Consider the following 15,557-nt stretch of genomic DNA (forward strand, 5'->3'; position numbering starts at 1 on the left):
CATCAAGACAGTGTGGTACTGGCACAAAGACAGAAATATAGATCAATGGAAGAAAATAGAAACCCCAGAGATAAATATATTGATGTTTTAGAAAAACATCAGAACTCATTTCTTCCTAGTGCAAAATTCTACAATAATTTAGTATGACAAAAATAATGCTTTATTGATGTAAATAATGGAATGAATAACATGATCAATGGTCCATTCACCATCGTCTTGTTATTGTTAACTCAGTAAAGAGGATTTCTGATTGTTTTCAAACTGCTACAAACATTGAGTTGCCCCAGACTTTAAGATTTAATGCCCAAGGTAGCTATTCTAACCTGCTGGTGGCTATGGCATCTGGTAAAAATGATGAGGAAATTGGAAGTAGTGGGTAGTTGTGAATTAGGAGGCACTATTATATATTTGGAAAGAAGCAGAAACCAGACCAAGGAATAGTTTGCAGAATGGTGAGGAACTCTCCAGGGAGAGAATAAATGTATTGGATTGGGTTGGACTTGTTTGAGGAGTATGAGATGGGAATTAACCACAGAAAAATATGCAATGTGGAAAAAAGAAAAAAACTGGCAGAGGAAAGGAAACAACAACAACAATAATAACCACATGAGTAGAACTTGACATTATTCTCAATACCCACTGGAAAGGAAATAATGGTGAAAGTCAAGTCTTCCTAGGAACAAACAAGGATGACAAAATAGCACAGTGAGCTGCTGTCCACCAGGTGTTACCGGGCTTAGAGTAGGGCATGAATGTATAGAAACACACAGTTGGAGAAAATAAAAACTGGATCAGACTAGGCTCATTGACTGGACACTGTCTGCTTTAGTTCTGGAGGGTCTTACTCACAAAGACCAGGAGACATGACATTAACACATAGGATTTGTCAGTAACACAAACCTAAGAGAGTCCCAGAGAGGCCATAAAATGTAATCCAGAGACCTTACTAGCTAACACTAGTCACAAGGCCAAAAGCAGGAAGAGCAGGGCACCTGGGCTTTGTAAGCAGGACTTCTGTCTGATTCCGAACACATTCTTAACCTCACCCTGTGGTAGCCTCCACACTGTAAAAGGAGACAAAGTCACCTCCTGGAAAACCTTTGTGAGAAATAGATAATCTAATACATGAGGTTCCTGGGGGAATTTCAGACCTGTGCATACTGCATGGTAGCTACTAAGGGTGATTAGAAATTAACTAGGACAGATAGGTAGCAGAGTCAAAAACTTTAATTCCACTAAAACTCAGACATACAGAGAAAATGTGTTGTCTTTCTTTACATTAGAACTGGAAACAGAGGGCTTTGGCTTGGTTGTATCTGGCACTGGATGCAAAACTGAACATTCCCACTCATCCTTGCTACTTCTTGTCATTTTGTATTTTTTTAAAACTAGCCATCAGCCTTGTACTAGGAATTCTAGCCAGGGACCTTAGGCAAGAAAATGAAACAAAATGCACACAGAATGGAAATTTTATGTATTTAAAAAACCCTAAGAAATCAGATAAAAAATTGACTAGAACTAATGAATGAGTTCCCCAAGGTTTCAGGATAAAAGTCACCAGTTTCCCAGGTGGAGTTAGTGGTAAAGAATCTGCCTGCCAATGTAGGAGATACAAGAGATGCAGGTTCAATCCCTAGGTCAGGAAGATCCTCTGGAGGAGGAAATGGCAACCCAGTGTTCTTGCCTTGAAAATTCTGAGGACAGAGGAGCCTGGTGGGCTACAGTCCATGGGGTGCAGAGAGCCAGACATGACTGAGCAACTAAGCAGCAGAATACTAAGCAACAGCAGCAATGGTCAATTCACAATTAAATTAAGAAAACAATTTCATTTACAGCGGCATCAAAAATAATCAAGTCTTTAGGATTATATTTAGTGAAAGAAGTGTAAGACCTATACACTGAAAACTATAAAATGTCAAAATAAATGAAAGAAGACCTGGATAAATATATATCCTATATTCATGGATTAGAAGATTCAGTAATGGTAAGATGATTCAGTTCAGTTCAGTTCAGTCACTCAGTCGTGTCCGACTCTTCGCGAACCCATGAATCACAGCACGCCAGGCCTCCCTGTCCATCACAAACTCTCAGAGTTCACTCAAACTCATGCCCATCGAGTCAGTGATGCCATCCAGCTACCTCATCCTCTGTCACTCCCTTCTCCTCCTGTCCCCAATCCTTCCCAGCATCAGTGTCTTTTCCAATGAGTCAACTCTTTGCATGAGGTGGCCACAGTACTGGAGTTTCAGCTTCAGCATCAGTCCTTCCAATGAACACCTAGGAGTGATCTCCTTTAGGATGGACTGGTTGGATCTCCTTGCAGTCCAAGGGACTCTCAAGAGTCTTCTCCAACATCACAATTCAAAATCATCAATTTTTCGGCGCTCAGCTTTCCTCACAGTCCAACTCTCACATCCATACACGACCACTGGAAAAACCACAGCCTTGACCAGACTGACCTTTGTTGGCAAAGTAATGTCTCTGCTTTTTAATATGCTGTCTAGGTTGGTTATAACTTTCCTTCCAACGAGTAAGCATCTTTTAATTTCATGGCTGCAGTCACCATCTGCAGTGATTTTGGAGCCCCCAAAAATAAAGTCTGACACTGTTTCCACTGTCTCCCCATCTATTTCCCATGAGGTGATGGAACCAGATGCCATGATCTTACTTTTCTGAATGTTAAGCTTTAAGCCAACTTTTTCGGTAATACTCCCCAAATTGCTTTATAGATTCAACACGATCCTCAATAAAATACCAGCTACCTTTTCAATAAATTGACCAGCTTATTCAAAATCCAAATGAAATTGCAAGGAATATGGTCCAGTCAAAACAATCTTGAGGAAAAAAATTGGAGGACTTGGGACAACTGGACATCCTCATGCAAAAGAAAAAAAAATGATTTAAACTATTTATGCCAGGTACAAAAATTATTCTAAATTGATCATAAATGAAAATGCAAGAGCTAAGCATGTAAAATTCTTAGGAAAAAAAGATAGGAGTAAGCCTCCATGAACTTATGTTAGACAATGACTTTTTGATAAAACACTAAAAGCACAAACAACAAATTTTACTTATTTTTAAGACAATAGTTTTCTTGGATTAGTCACATTTTAAGCCTCCATACTGATATTAAATATATTTATCCAAATATCAAGGTTGAAATTATATCACTCGCACTCTGGTGGGAATTACACTGTTACTCTAGAAACCACAGCAGGATAGTAGTCTATAGGTTGAGACCCTAATTCTGGAAGACTTGGTGAGACCATGAGGAAGATTCTATTCTATGTGTATTTTCTACTTGTTTATATATATATATTTTCTGTTCCTTGTTTACACAAGTAATCATTTAAGACAAAAAACATGGTTTTTAATTTAAATCTCTTCAGAAGGCTGCTCATCATACTGGAGAGTTAGAAAGCTGTCCTCAGTTATTGGCCTGCTTGTAATTTGAACAAATTTGAACCTGCATTCACTACAAAGGCTGGTTTGCCTTTCATTATCATTTGATCTCTCATGTGGGGAAAAGCATTGCTGCAGCGTGCAAGCATTAGAATTTTTAATATTTGCCTAAGGATGTTAGAAGGTGGGGTATTGAATGACAATTCACAGACAAATATAGATAATTTAGCTCCTTATTTCACAGTCTTGGGTTGTCCAATATTTATTGCTAACCACATACTTAGTCAAGCATATTCTTTCCTGGTAATTTGTTGTTGATGTTCAGTCTCTAAATCATGTCTGACTCTTTGTGACCCCATGGACTACAGCATGTAAGGCTCCTTTGTCCATAAGATTATCCAGACAAGAATATTACTTATATAGTATATTGACTTGCAGCACTGTAGAAGTTTAAAGTATACAGCACAATGATTTGACTTACATATATCATAAAATGATTATCACAATCATCTTCACAATCATGAAATAAAAATGTCACAAGAAAAATATTTATCAATTTTAAAGGTGATATTGGAAAAAGTAGAAATTGACATGTAAAAGATCAGGATAAGTTTTTTGTGACTTCATTCTCTTATTCATTCTTAATTTATTTATTTTGCTTTGCTTGCTTCAAACTTTTCTTCTGCAGCCACTTCCCTCAGCCTTCTTAGACTTGAAGAGAGTTAGGGCCTGGCTCTGGATTAGTCTTTGGCTTAAGGTACCATTGTAGTGGGTCTGATTTTCTCTCCAGACCACTCACTTAGCAATATCAACAATAAGACTGTTTCACTTTCTTACCATTCTCAAGTTCACTGTAGTAACACCCTTCATTTCCTTTAAGAACTTTTCCTTTGCATTTATAACTTGTCTAACTATTTGACTCAAGTGGCCTGGCTATTGGCCCCTGTTGGCTTTTGACATGCCTTCCTCATTTAGCTTAACATTTCTAGCCTTTGAATTAAGATTTTTGCAAACCTTCCTTTCACCTGAACACTTAGGGTCCATTGAAGGGTTATTAATAGATCTACTTTCAATATTCTTGTGTCTTAGGAAATAGGGAGGCCTGAGAAGAGGAAGAAAGTCAGGGCAATGACCAGTCAGTACAGCCATCAGAACATACACAATATTCAGGGATTAAATTCAGTCTTACCTTTGCTTGGTTTGTGGCTCCTCCAAACAATTACGATAGTAACATCAAAGATCACTAGATTACTGATCACAGATACCCATAGCAACAACATAATGAAAAATATTTGAAATATTGTGAAAATTACAAAAATGTGACAGACACACAAAGTGAGTGCTGTTGGAAAATTGGTAGTGACAGACTTACTTGACCCAGGGTTGCCACAAACCTTCAGTTTTGTTAAAAAAAAATGCAATATCTGTGAAGCACAATAAAGTGAAGGGCAATAAAATGGAATATGCCTGTAAACACTCTCTCCTGTAAACTTACATAGAATGTTGTATGTTGACAAGCTATGTTGGCAATGTTTGTTTCACAACATTGTGAATATGTCTTATTTATTGTTGCATAAATAAATATGTCTTGTTTATTGTTGCATCCTTGAAGTATCTAATCTAGCAGAACTGCTTGGCTCGGCAAATGATCCATTAATGTTTGTTGCAATGAATAGACAGAAGAAAATAATGGAAAAAGTTGCCTTCTGTTGAAGCAAGAAACCATGCATTCATAAATAACAAAGGCAATAGGAGACAGCAAAAAATGACTTACTCATGTGCTGATACTCATGTACCAAACACATATGGTACATATTACATGTGTTTTTTAACCATGAGAAAGGGGGAAATTCATTTAATAAACATTCATTAACCATTTACTCACTATCAGACAGAACGCCAGGAATAAATCAGGCCTGGTTCCTGCTGCCCTGGAATGTGGTGGGAGACGTAAATCAATCACTTACCTCGTTTGACAAATGCTCACTGAGTACCAGCTTTGAAGACCAGCACTGAAGACTTATTGAGGTGATATGCCCTCACCTCAAGGCAATTATGCTCTTGCAGTTTCAATAGTTATTACTGGCGAGTGCTTCATGCTAGAGCAAGATTTATGATGAACTTGATATGTTTTAAGAGTTGTATAGAAGACTTTTTAAATTATCATTATTAATATTAAGAATAAACCAAGGCAGGGATTCATTAGAATGGAGTTTGAGAGCAAGAAGAAACATAACCGCCAAGGGGACTGGAAGTGGGGGAGTTGGGCCAATACCGTTGCAAGGATTGTAAAGAGCTCATGTAGTGAAGTGCCTGAAATGACTTCTGGGTCTGCAGGGCTATTGTGAATTCTGGGATTGAGAGGAGCTGTGATAAAACAGTGCTTTTGGACATTCGTCTTCTTGTTTTATGGCCTGGGCTTCACACATGAGCAGTGTCCTGTGTGTGTGAATTTGAGACATCATGAGCCAGAAGAACTTGTTTGAAACAAACAAAATAATAGCCCCTGAAAGAACATCCTGACCAGCTGCTGCTTATGGTTATAAAACCTGAGTGGAATAAGCCTGGTAGATTACAGGGTCTTAGAATTGGGGCGCTTGAGCAGCAGCCTGCTGGTAAACGGATCTGCTATGGGACAAAGTCAAGGCTTCTTTGCAGGTCAGTGAAGGTCTCCATGACCCTGCCTTTTCCTCCAGCCTCATTTCTTATAGAAACAGACTGTATTATAAGTTTTGACCATGATAACTTTCAATTATTTAGTTCTCCAAGATCACCATGCATTTTCTCGCCTAGAAATTGGCCAAATTTTTCCTGGAGCCACCCTCTTATTTCATAACCATGAAACTTTTATTTAACTTTTAAACTAAGTTTTGGGATAACACTTTCTTCTAAGTCTTTTTCTGACAACCTAGGGAAAAATTGGTGTTGCCAAATTTATGTATTCATTTTTATACTGTGTTGAATTATATAGTTGGCTTTATGGTTTCTTATTGTAACTGTTTGCTTACACATGCTCTTGGCTTGTGACCAGAACAGTGATGATATATCCTATGTATTTTAATAATCTTAGCAAATTAGCACAAGGCCTGGACATCTAGAAATCTTTATTATTTTTTGTTGTATAAATGAATGAGTGAGTCACGGCTTGGATGACCAATATTTTTTTGGTTGGATGGTATACAGGATTCCTAGATGAGGTTGTTTATAAAAGTTCAGGGCACAATAGAGTTCCAGTACTTTGAGGAAATTCACTGATATTTTGGAAAACAGAATCAGCATGCAATAAGACTTTCACACCTCAGTGGAGAAATGCTTCATTTTAAGTAGACAAATAGCATTATCAGAGTTATATTGCTTAATAATTTTGATTACTGTGGCTCAATATATTAAAAAAAGAATGACCTACAAAAAATTTATGGATAACTTCAAGGAAAAATAAGATACCTTATTTTTGGAGAAGGATTTTTAGGGATCGCTAAAAAGTTTATCACAAAAGGAAAAAATTGTACTGGTACCACTTCTTGCCGTGTTGTAAGCAACCCAGCTTTAGTAATGTCCTATTTTTCCCACAGAAAATACAGGATCTCGCATTGTGGGGCTAGATGCCAATGCAGACAAATGATCAGCAGATAGGGAGCAAGTTGTTCTACGTACTTCAAGTAACTTCTCTCATTCCAGCGAATAAAGCAAAAAAAAAAAAAAAAATCAAGCTAGCACAGAGTATAACTAGAGACAAACAACTGAATGGCAGTGGCAGAAATAGAAACTGAAAATGAAGCAGTGACAATGTGAAAAAAGTGCCCGTCCCACGGATGCCATGCTGTACAACCATTCAGAAATTATTAGGAGGAGGTTTTCCAGCCAAACATTTGCAAGTCTCTGTCTCATGTGAAATTTTTATAAAAACTGGTCTTATTATGAAACCCTTGGAGACAGGGTCTCTGTACAGAGAAAATATGATTGAAGGATGACCTTCACATCCCCCTGGAGACTTCTTAGTTCCAGACCAGATCTACATGTGGACCTGAGCATGTTGGCTGCCCCATAGCTCCCCCAGTCCTACAGGGGCTTCTGCTCCTAGGCCATTTACCAGCAGCACCGCATCCCTCATCCTCCCCATGCAGTTCTATGGAAACTTTACAGTACGTATAAATATTTTATTTATTTATTGGTTTTAGGCAAAATCAAAATGCCTCTGCTGTAAAAACACCTGGGTGAAGTCAGCTGTGTCTGGGTATGCATCCCTCTATGGACTCTTGAAGTCAAAGTCTATTTCTCAGACCCCTAGCCCTTCCCACTGGACATCTGATTTTGGACCTTCCACTGCCTCTGCACAGCCATGTGGACACCTGGGCCATCATGTGGGGTCCCAACTCCAAAGAAGGGCGGGCTCACACATCTGTCATCATTTTGATGTCCATCTCAAATCATTTTAAGAAGAAATCAGGATACAGATAATAATAAAAGATGTAGACCTTTCTGCATTATTTATATTTTAAGATAAAAAAATGGCATTCAAAATTATAAGTGAAGGTGTGATCTTGAGTAAGCAATTTTATCTCTTATTGTTATTCTAGACATCACATATATACAGTTTACCCTTGAACAACACAGCTTTGACATGCAGGTATCAACTTACATGTGACTTTTTTTCCCAAAGATACATACCATGGTACTACCTGATCTGTGGTTGGTTGAATTTGTGGATGTGGAAATTTCAGATATGGAAGACAGACTATAAAGTTATACCTGGACTTCGACTGCAGGAAGGGTTGGTGCCCCAGCCCCCATGTTGTTCAAGGGTCAACTGTACTGCATTTATTTATCACACAGTTATTTTAATATAGATATAAATTTATTAAATGCAAGCTTATAATTGACTGCAGTCATGAAATTAAAAGATGCTTGCTCTTTGGAAAGAAAGCTATGACAACTTAGCATATTAAAAACCAGAGACATTAGTTTGCCAACAAACTTCTGTCTGGTCAAAGCTATGGCTTTTCCGTAGTCATGTATGGATGTGAGAGTTGAACTATAAAGAAGGCTGAGCACCAAAGAATTGATGCTTTACAATTGTGGTGCTGAAGAAGACTCGAGAGTCCCTTGGACTGCAAGAAGGTCAAACCAGTCAATCCTAAAGGAAATCAACCCTGAATATTCATTCTAAGGATGCTGAAGCTGAAGCACCAACACTCTGGCCACCTGATATGAAAAACTGACTCATTGAAAAGACCCAGATGCTGGGAAAGATTGAAGGCAGGAGGATAAGGGGATGACAGTGGATGAGATGGTTGGATATCATCACCAACTCAATGGACATGAGTTTGAGCAAACCCCCGGAGATGGTGAAGGACAGGGAAGCTTGGCATGCTGCAGTCCTTGCGGTTGCAGAGTCAGACACGACTGAGCAACTGAACAGCAATAGCAATTGATTATAGGATATTCTGGAAAAGGTGAACCTATAAGGACAGTAAGAATATGAGTAATTGGCAGTGGTTGGGGACTAGTAGAATGGATGAAACCTAGTGAAGTTTTAGGACAGTAAAACTATGTTATTTGGTACTATAATGATCAATAACTTGACACTGCTGATTTGTTAAAACCCAGAAGTTTATTGCAGGAAGAGTGAATTTCAAAGTGGCAGTCAGGTTTCTTACTGTTGGAGTGGGAATTTATAGGTAATTCAGCAAAGGCAGATAGAATGATTCATGTAGTAGAGAATTAAAGATGTCAGTATAAATTCATGTTTAGCTTAACACAGATACAGATATTTACATATAGAAATATCTATAGATACATGTATATACATAGCATTATACAAACACACATTTCCTTGCTCCATCAGACATTAGGGTCCAGAAGCAGTGACACCCTAGAAGCAGCATCACCAAGATCTTGGTTTTATTTAAGAGCAACTAATAAGAATCCAGTGAAACTAGATTTAGATAAAAGGTTTTGGGTAAAAATAATAAATTCCAAGCCTTTGAGAGATTCAGTTAGTATGTATTCGTACAAACACACCAGGAGGGTGACCACTCCACTGTGGGTTGTGCTCTGAAATCGGATGACCCAACTTTTAATTCCAGATTTTCTGTATTTTAGCTGTCTGTCCTTGAATCATGTGCAGAAACTCTTGAAGCCTCACTGCAAATTGAAATCATAGCAGTGCCTATGGGTTTGGCTGTTGTGAAGACCATAGGTGCATATGCTGGTATGTCAGACTCATCATCCCATCGTCACTGAATCAAGTGCCTCAGTTAGGGACTGGATGACTATGATCAGAAAAAACAGATAAATGACTCCTGTTCTGAAGGTCAGGTAAGTACTCAATAATATGCTTGTTAATATTAAGTGCCATATGAATGTTTCAACCCTCTTCAAATTCATATGTTGAAATCCTAATGCCCAATGTGATGGTATTCAGGGGTGGGGCTTTTGAGAGGTGATGTGTCATGAGAGTGGAGCCCTTAGGAACAGGGTTAATGCTTTTATAAAAGGGACCTGACAGAACTCCCTAGCACCTTCTACCATATGAAGGCAAAGAAGGCAGTCAGCAAGCAGTCTGCAACCCAGAAAGGGGTGCTTGCCAGAGCCCAGTCATGCTGGCATCCTGATCTCAGACTTCAGCCTCCAGAACTATGAGAAATAAATACCTGTCATTCAGCCCCCCAGTCTGTGGTATTTTGTTACAGCAGCTCAAACAGACTAAGACATTGAGCTTTAAAATTTATTAAATTCATTTTTTATTGTTTAATAAACGTTACCACTTGACCTAGTATTTGAATGTAACGGCTGTTAATTAACACTTTACAGCGTGGCTTGACAATGTGCAGTATGTAACTACATAAATGAAATGGTCGTCAGAGAGTTTGAAACTTGCTGAGGAAATAAAATACTAAGTGACTAGAAGCTTGAGAATATAAACTTTCAGGAAATTGGAAATTCAAACTAAATTGGTTTCACGGTGATGAGTTTTGTGGTTCCCACTGCAGGCATCCCACACCGAGGGCAGGGGTGGAGTCTTCTTCCCAGGGCTCTCCCGCCACTGCCCTACTGTGCTCCTGCCCTTAGGCTGGGAGTGAAACAATGACAGGAGTTTCAGAGCAGCTCACTTCAGTGCAATACGACTCCCAGAAGAAGGGAGGCCAGCTTTTTAAATTTAGTTTTTATTTTATATTGGAGCATAGTTGGTTTATAACATTATGTTAGTTACAGGTATACAGAAAAGTGTTTCAGTTATAAATATATATGTTGTTATTTAGTCACTCAGCTGTGTCCAACTCTGCAATCCCATGCACTGTAGCCCACCAGGCTCCTCTGTCCATGGGATTGCCCAGATAAGAGTACTGGAGTGAATTGCCATTTCCTTCTCCAGGGGATCTTCCCGACCCAGGGATCGAGCCCGTATCTCCTGCATTGACAGGTGGATTCTTTACCACTGAGTCACCTGGGAAGCACATACATATACATATATCCTTTCTTTTTCAGATTCTTTCCCACATAGATAATTAAGAATATTGAGTAGAACTCCTCTGCTATACAGTAAGTGATTGCTGATTATTTATTTTATATATAATAGTGTGTATATGTTCATCTCAAACTCCTAATTTATCCCTCTTCCCCCTCCTTTCCTCTTAGGTAACCATAATTTTTTTTTTTGAAGTCTGCAAGTCTATTTCATTACTAAATTCATTTGTATCATTTTTTTTAAGTGATAAGTGATATCATATGATATTTGTCTTTGTATGACTTACTTCATGTAGTATAGTAATCTCTAGGTTCATCCATGTTGCTGCAAATGGCATTATTTCATCCTTTTTTAAGGCTGAGTTATATTCCATTGTGTATATGTACCACATCTTCTTTATCCATTTCTCTGTCAATGGAAATTTAGCTTTCTTCTGTGTCTCAACTATTGTAAACAGTGCAGCAATGAATGTTAAGGTGCATGTATCTTTTTGAATTACGGTTTTCTCTGGGCATATGTCCAGGGGTTGGATTGATGGATCATATAGTAGTTCTATTTTTAGTTTTTGGAGGAACCTCCATATTGTTCTTCATGATGACTGCACCAACTTATATTCCCACCAACAATGTAGAAGGGTTCCCTTTGCTGCACATCCTTCAGTTTGTATTGTTTGTAAACTTTTTGATGATGGTCATTCTGACCAGTGTGAGATGATACCTCATTTCTGTAGAGGAAGAAACATTTTCCCAGAGTATTCAGAATCTTGCTGTTTCAATTCGTTGCCAGATTTTATCAGTGTGTACTTTTCTGAACAACCCCCATCTCTGGGGGGAAATCAAAGCAGAGAGAGGCTTCAGCTTGCTCCTCTCAGGCCAGGTACAACAACGCATGATTGGGGCTGTCATAGTGATAGAGCCCACTGGCAGGAGTGTCCAGACCTCTTTGCTTGCTGATTATGGAGGTAGCTCATTTCTTAGGATATAGGACACCCAGCATTCATACACTCATACTGCTTCTCATTTCACATTAAAAATGTCAGCCTCTAAATGAACACACTCATTTTTTAGCTTAATGGAGAATCCCAAAGACTTCATCCAAAAAATCAAGTTGATAATCTGGCTTGGTTGAGATCCCACTCTCTCTGTCTTACTAGAATTTGGTCTTTAGTGAGTTCTGAATAAATAGCCTTTGCTAGTTCTTATTTTCTTGGTCTTTGTTTACCTCCACAAATGTGACACAGGACATCTTTCTGCTAGTCAAGACTCAAGCAAAGCCTAGACAAGACTCAAGACAAGAAGGCAGACTTCACAGTGTCAAATTAGAGTCTCTATATTGGATTCTCAAATGGGAAACTCATAAATATCTTTTATTACTTACTCTAATTTGCCTTTAAGTTTCTGTCACTTGCTACTCAAAACACCAGTGCTGATATAGAAACTAAAATTGGGCTTTGAGACTTCCCTGGTCTTAGTCCAGTGGCTGAGACTCTGTGCTCCCAAAGCAGGGGGACTGGGTTTGATCCCTGGTCAGAGAACTAGATCCTACATGCCACAACTAAAAGTTCATGTGCCATAATTAAAGACCCTTTGTGCCATCACTAAGGCCTAGAGTAGCCAAATAAATAAATTAAAATATTTAAAAATAGGCTTTGGAGATGTTCGCATAGTAAACTATAAAATGTCAAGCTAACTGAATGGAGGATACAGGGCAGGGGCAGTAAGGACCCTGTTTATTCTAGTTGTGAAACAGGCTCAAGCATTGTACCATGTGTCAAAGTGCCGCTGCTTTTAGGAATGTGGTGGAAACATTCAGGATGTTAGTGCGAAGGTAAACTGCATGAGAAATTAGGAGATGATTGTATTCAAGTAATTGCAATAGGGATAACAATCAATAATAAAAAAGGAGGATTTTAAGGCAGTCAAGCAAGAGTCATCTGTGAGTCTTGTCAGAATCATGAGGAAGCATTACTATGAACAAAACTAGTGGAGGTGATGGAATTCCAGTTGAGCTATTTCAAATCCTAAAAGATGATGCTGTGAAAGTGCTGCACTTAATATGCCAGCAAATTTGGAAAACTCAGCAGTGGCCACAGGACTGGGAAAGGTCAGTTTCCATTCCAACCCCAAAGAAAGACAATGCCAAAGAATGTTCAAACTACCACACAAGTTTGCTCATCTCACACACACTAGCAAAGTAATGGTCAAAATTCTCCAAGTTAGGCTTCAACAGTACATGAACCATGAACTTCCAGATGTTTAGGCTGGATTTAGAAAAAGCAGAGGAACCAGAGATCAATTTGCCAACATCCGTTGGATCATCAAAAAAGCTAGAGAGTTCCAGAAAATAATCTACTTCTCCTTCATTGACTACACTAAAGCCTTTGACTGTGTGGATCACAACAAACTGGAAAATTCTTAAATAGATGGGAATACCAGACCACCTGACCTGCCTCCTGAGAAATCTGTATGCAGGTCAAGAAGCAGCAATTAGAACCAGACATGGAGCAACAGACTGATTTCAAAATAAGAAAGGATTATATCATGGCTGTATATTCTCACCAGGCTTACTTAACTTATATGCACAGTACATCATGCAAAATGCTGGACTGGATGAAGCACAAGCTGGAATCAAGATTGCCCAGAGAAATATCAATAACTTCAGATATTGTGCTCGCTTCAGCAGCACATATACTAAAATAACCTCAGGTATGCAGATGACACCACCCTTATGGCAGAAAGTGAAGAAGAACTAAAGAGCCTCTTGATGAAAGTGAAAAAGGAGAGTGAAAAAGTTGGCTTAAAACTCAACATTCAGAAAACTAAGATCATGGCATCCAGTCCAATCACTTCATGTCAAAGAGATGGGGAAACGGTGGAAACAGTGAGGACATTATCTTTTTGGGCTGCCACATCACTGCATATGGTGACTGCAGCCATGAAATGAAAAGATGCTAGCTCCTTGAAAGGAAAGCCATGATCAACCTAGACAGCATATTAGAAAGCAGAGACATTGCTTTGCCAACAAAGTTCCATCTAGTCAAAGCTATGGTTTTTCCACTGGTCATGTATGGATGTGAGAGTTGGACTATAGAGAAAGCTGAGTGCTGAAGAATTGATGCTTTTGAACTGTGGTGTTGGATAAGACTCTTGAGAGTCCCTTGGACTGCAAGGAGATCCAACCAGTCCATCCTAAAGGAGATCAGTCCTGAATATTCACTGGAAAGACTGATGCTGAAGGTGAAACTCCAGTACTGTGGCCACCTGATGTGAAGAACTGACTCACTCGAAAAGACCCTGATGCTGGGAAAGATTGAAGGCCGGAGGAAAAGGGGATGACAGAGGATGAGATGGTTGGATGGTATCACTGACTCAATGGGCATGAATTTGAATAAGCTCTGGGAGTTGGTAATGGACAGAGAAGCCTGGCATACTACAGTCCATGTGGTTGCAAAGAGTCAGACAGGACTGAATGACCTGAACTGAATGTCTACACAACTGCATATGGAGAGAAAGGGAAGAAGGAGAAGGAGAAGAAAAGGGAAGGGACAGGAGGACAGGACAAGAGAGGAGAGGAAGCAAGGCCAGAGAGTGGGAGGGAAGGGGAAAGAACCAAAGAACAATTTTCCTAGAGGCCATGAAAAATATACTTTTGCATTTATTTGGCTTCAGTTGGTTTGCAAAATGATTCCCAAGCCCTCTGATGAGGGGAAGGGTGACCTACATTAAGTTTCATCCTGCCCCAGGGGCTGAGAAGGAGTTTGGCTTTCTTGAGCAAGTAGGCTCCGTGGCGGCAGGGTCCATACCTGAACAACTAAAGAAGAAAATGAAAACTGTCCTAACATTTTGTCTTTCGAGACAGTTTTTAAACTTGTACATGTTAAATAACTCAACTTTAAAACTCTGTCATTAACCACCTAGAAGGATTTTGAATAGGAAAAGGTGCCATGTCTAGTTTCCCATTTCAGAGGAAGTCCCTCTAGCATTGTTACAGATGGAAGCATTTCAGTTTCTAAATATAGCCAGTTATTATTTACACATGGGGTGATCCATGGGACTCTGGGACACACAGATTTTTCTTGTGAAACAATAGATGTTGCCTAAGGCTTCTGAAGTCTATCCACATTTAGTTTGTTGTTACAAATTTAGAGGAAGAAAAAAAACCTGTAAATAATCAAATCCTTGCAAACTACTTTGGTAAATTTCAGATTCTGTTGTTAGATGTTTCCTTATAGGTACTAAAAAATTATAAAGGACACAATTACTATTATAGGATTGTGTTATTATTTATATTTTTTAATAAAAGAATTTTGATCATGAAAATGAATATATTCATATTTTTTTTGTACATTCACTAGTTTAGAAAACTAGCAAATGACCAGCATCAACAATTAAAATAAAGATTTCTCTCTACTGATATCTCCAATACTTTGGCCACCTGATGCAAAGAACTGACTCACTGGAAAAAACTGATGCTGGGAAAAATTAAAGGCAGAAGGAGAAGGACATGGCAGAGGATGAGTTGGTTGGTTGACATCACTGACTTGATGGACATCAGTTTGAGCAAGTTCCAGGAGCTGGCAACTGACAAGGAATCCTGGTGGGATGCAGTCCATGGGGTCTCAAAGAGTCAGACATGACTGAGTGACTAAACTGAAAAATAAAAGAAAAAATATTATTGAAAAGAAATG

This window comes from Cervus canadensis, chromosome 3 (assembly GCF_019320065.1).
Source record: "Cervus canadensis isolate Bull #8, Minnesota chromosome 3, ASM1932006v1, whole genome shotgun sequence".
Lineage (NCBI taxonomy): Eukaryota > Metazoa > Chordata > Mammalia > Artiodactyla > Cervidae > Cervus > Cervus canadensis.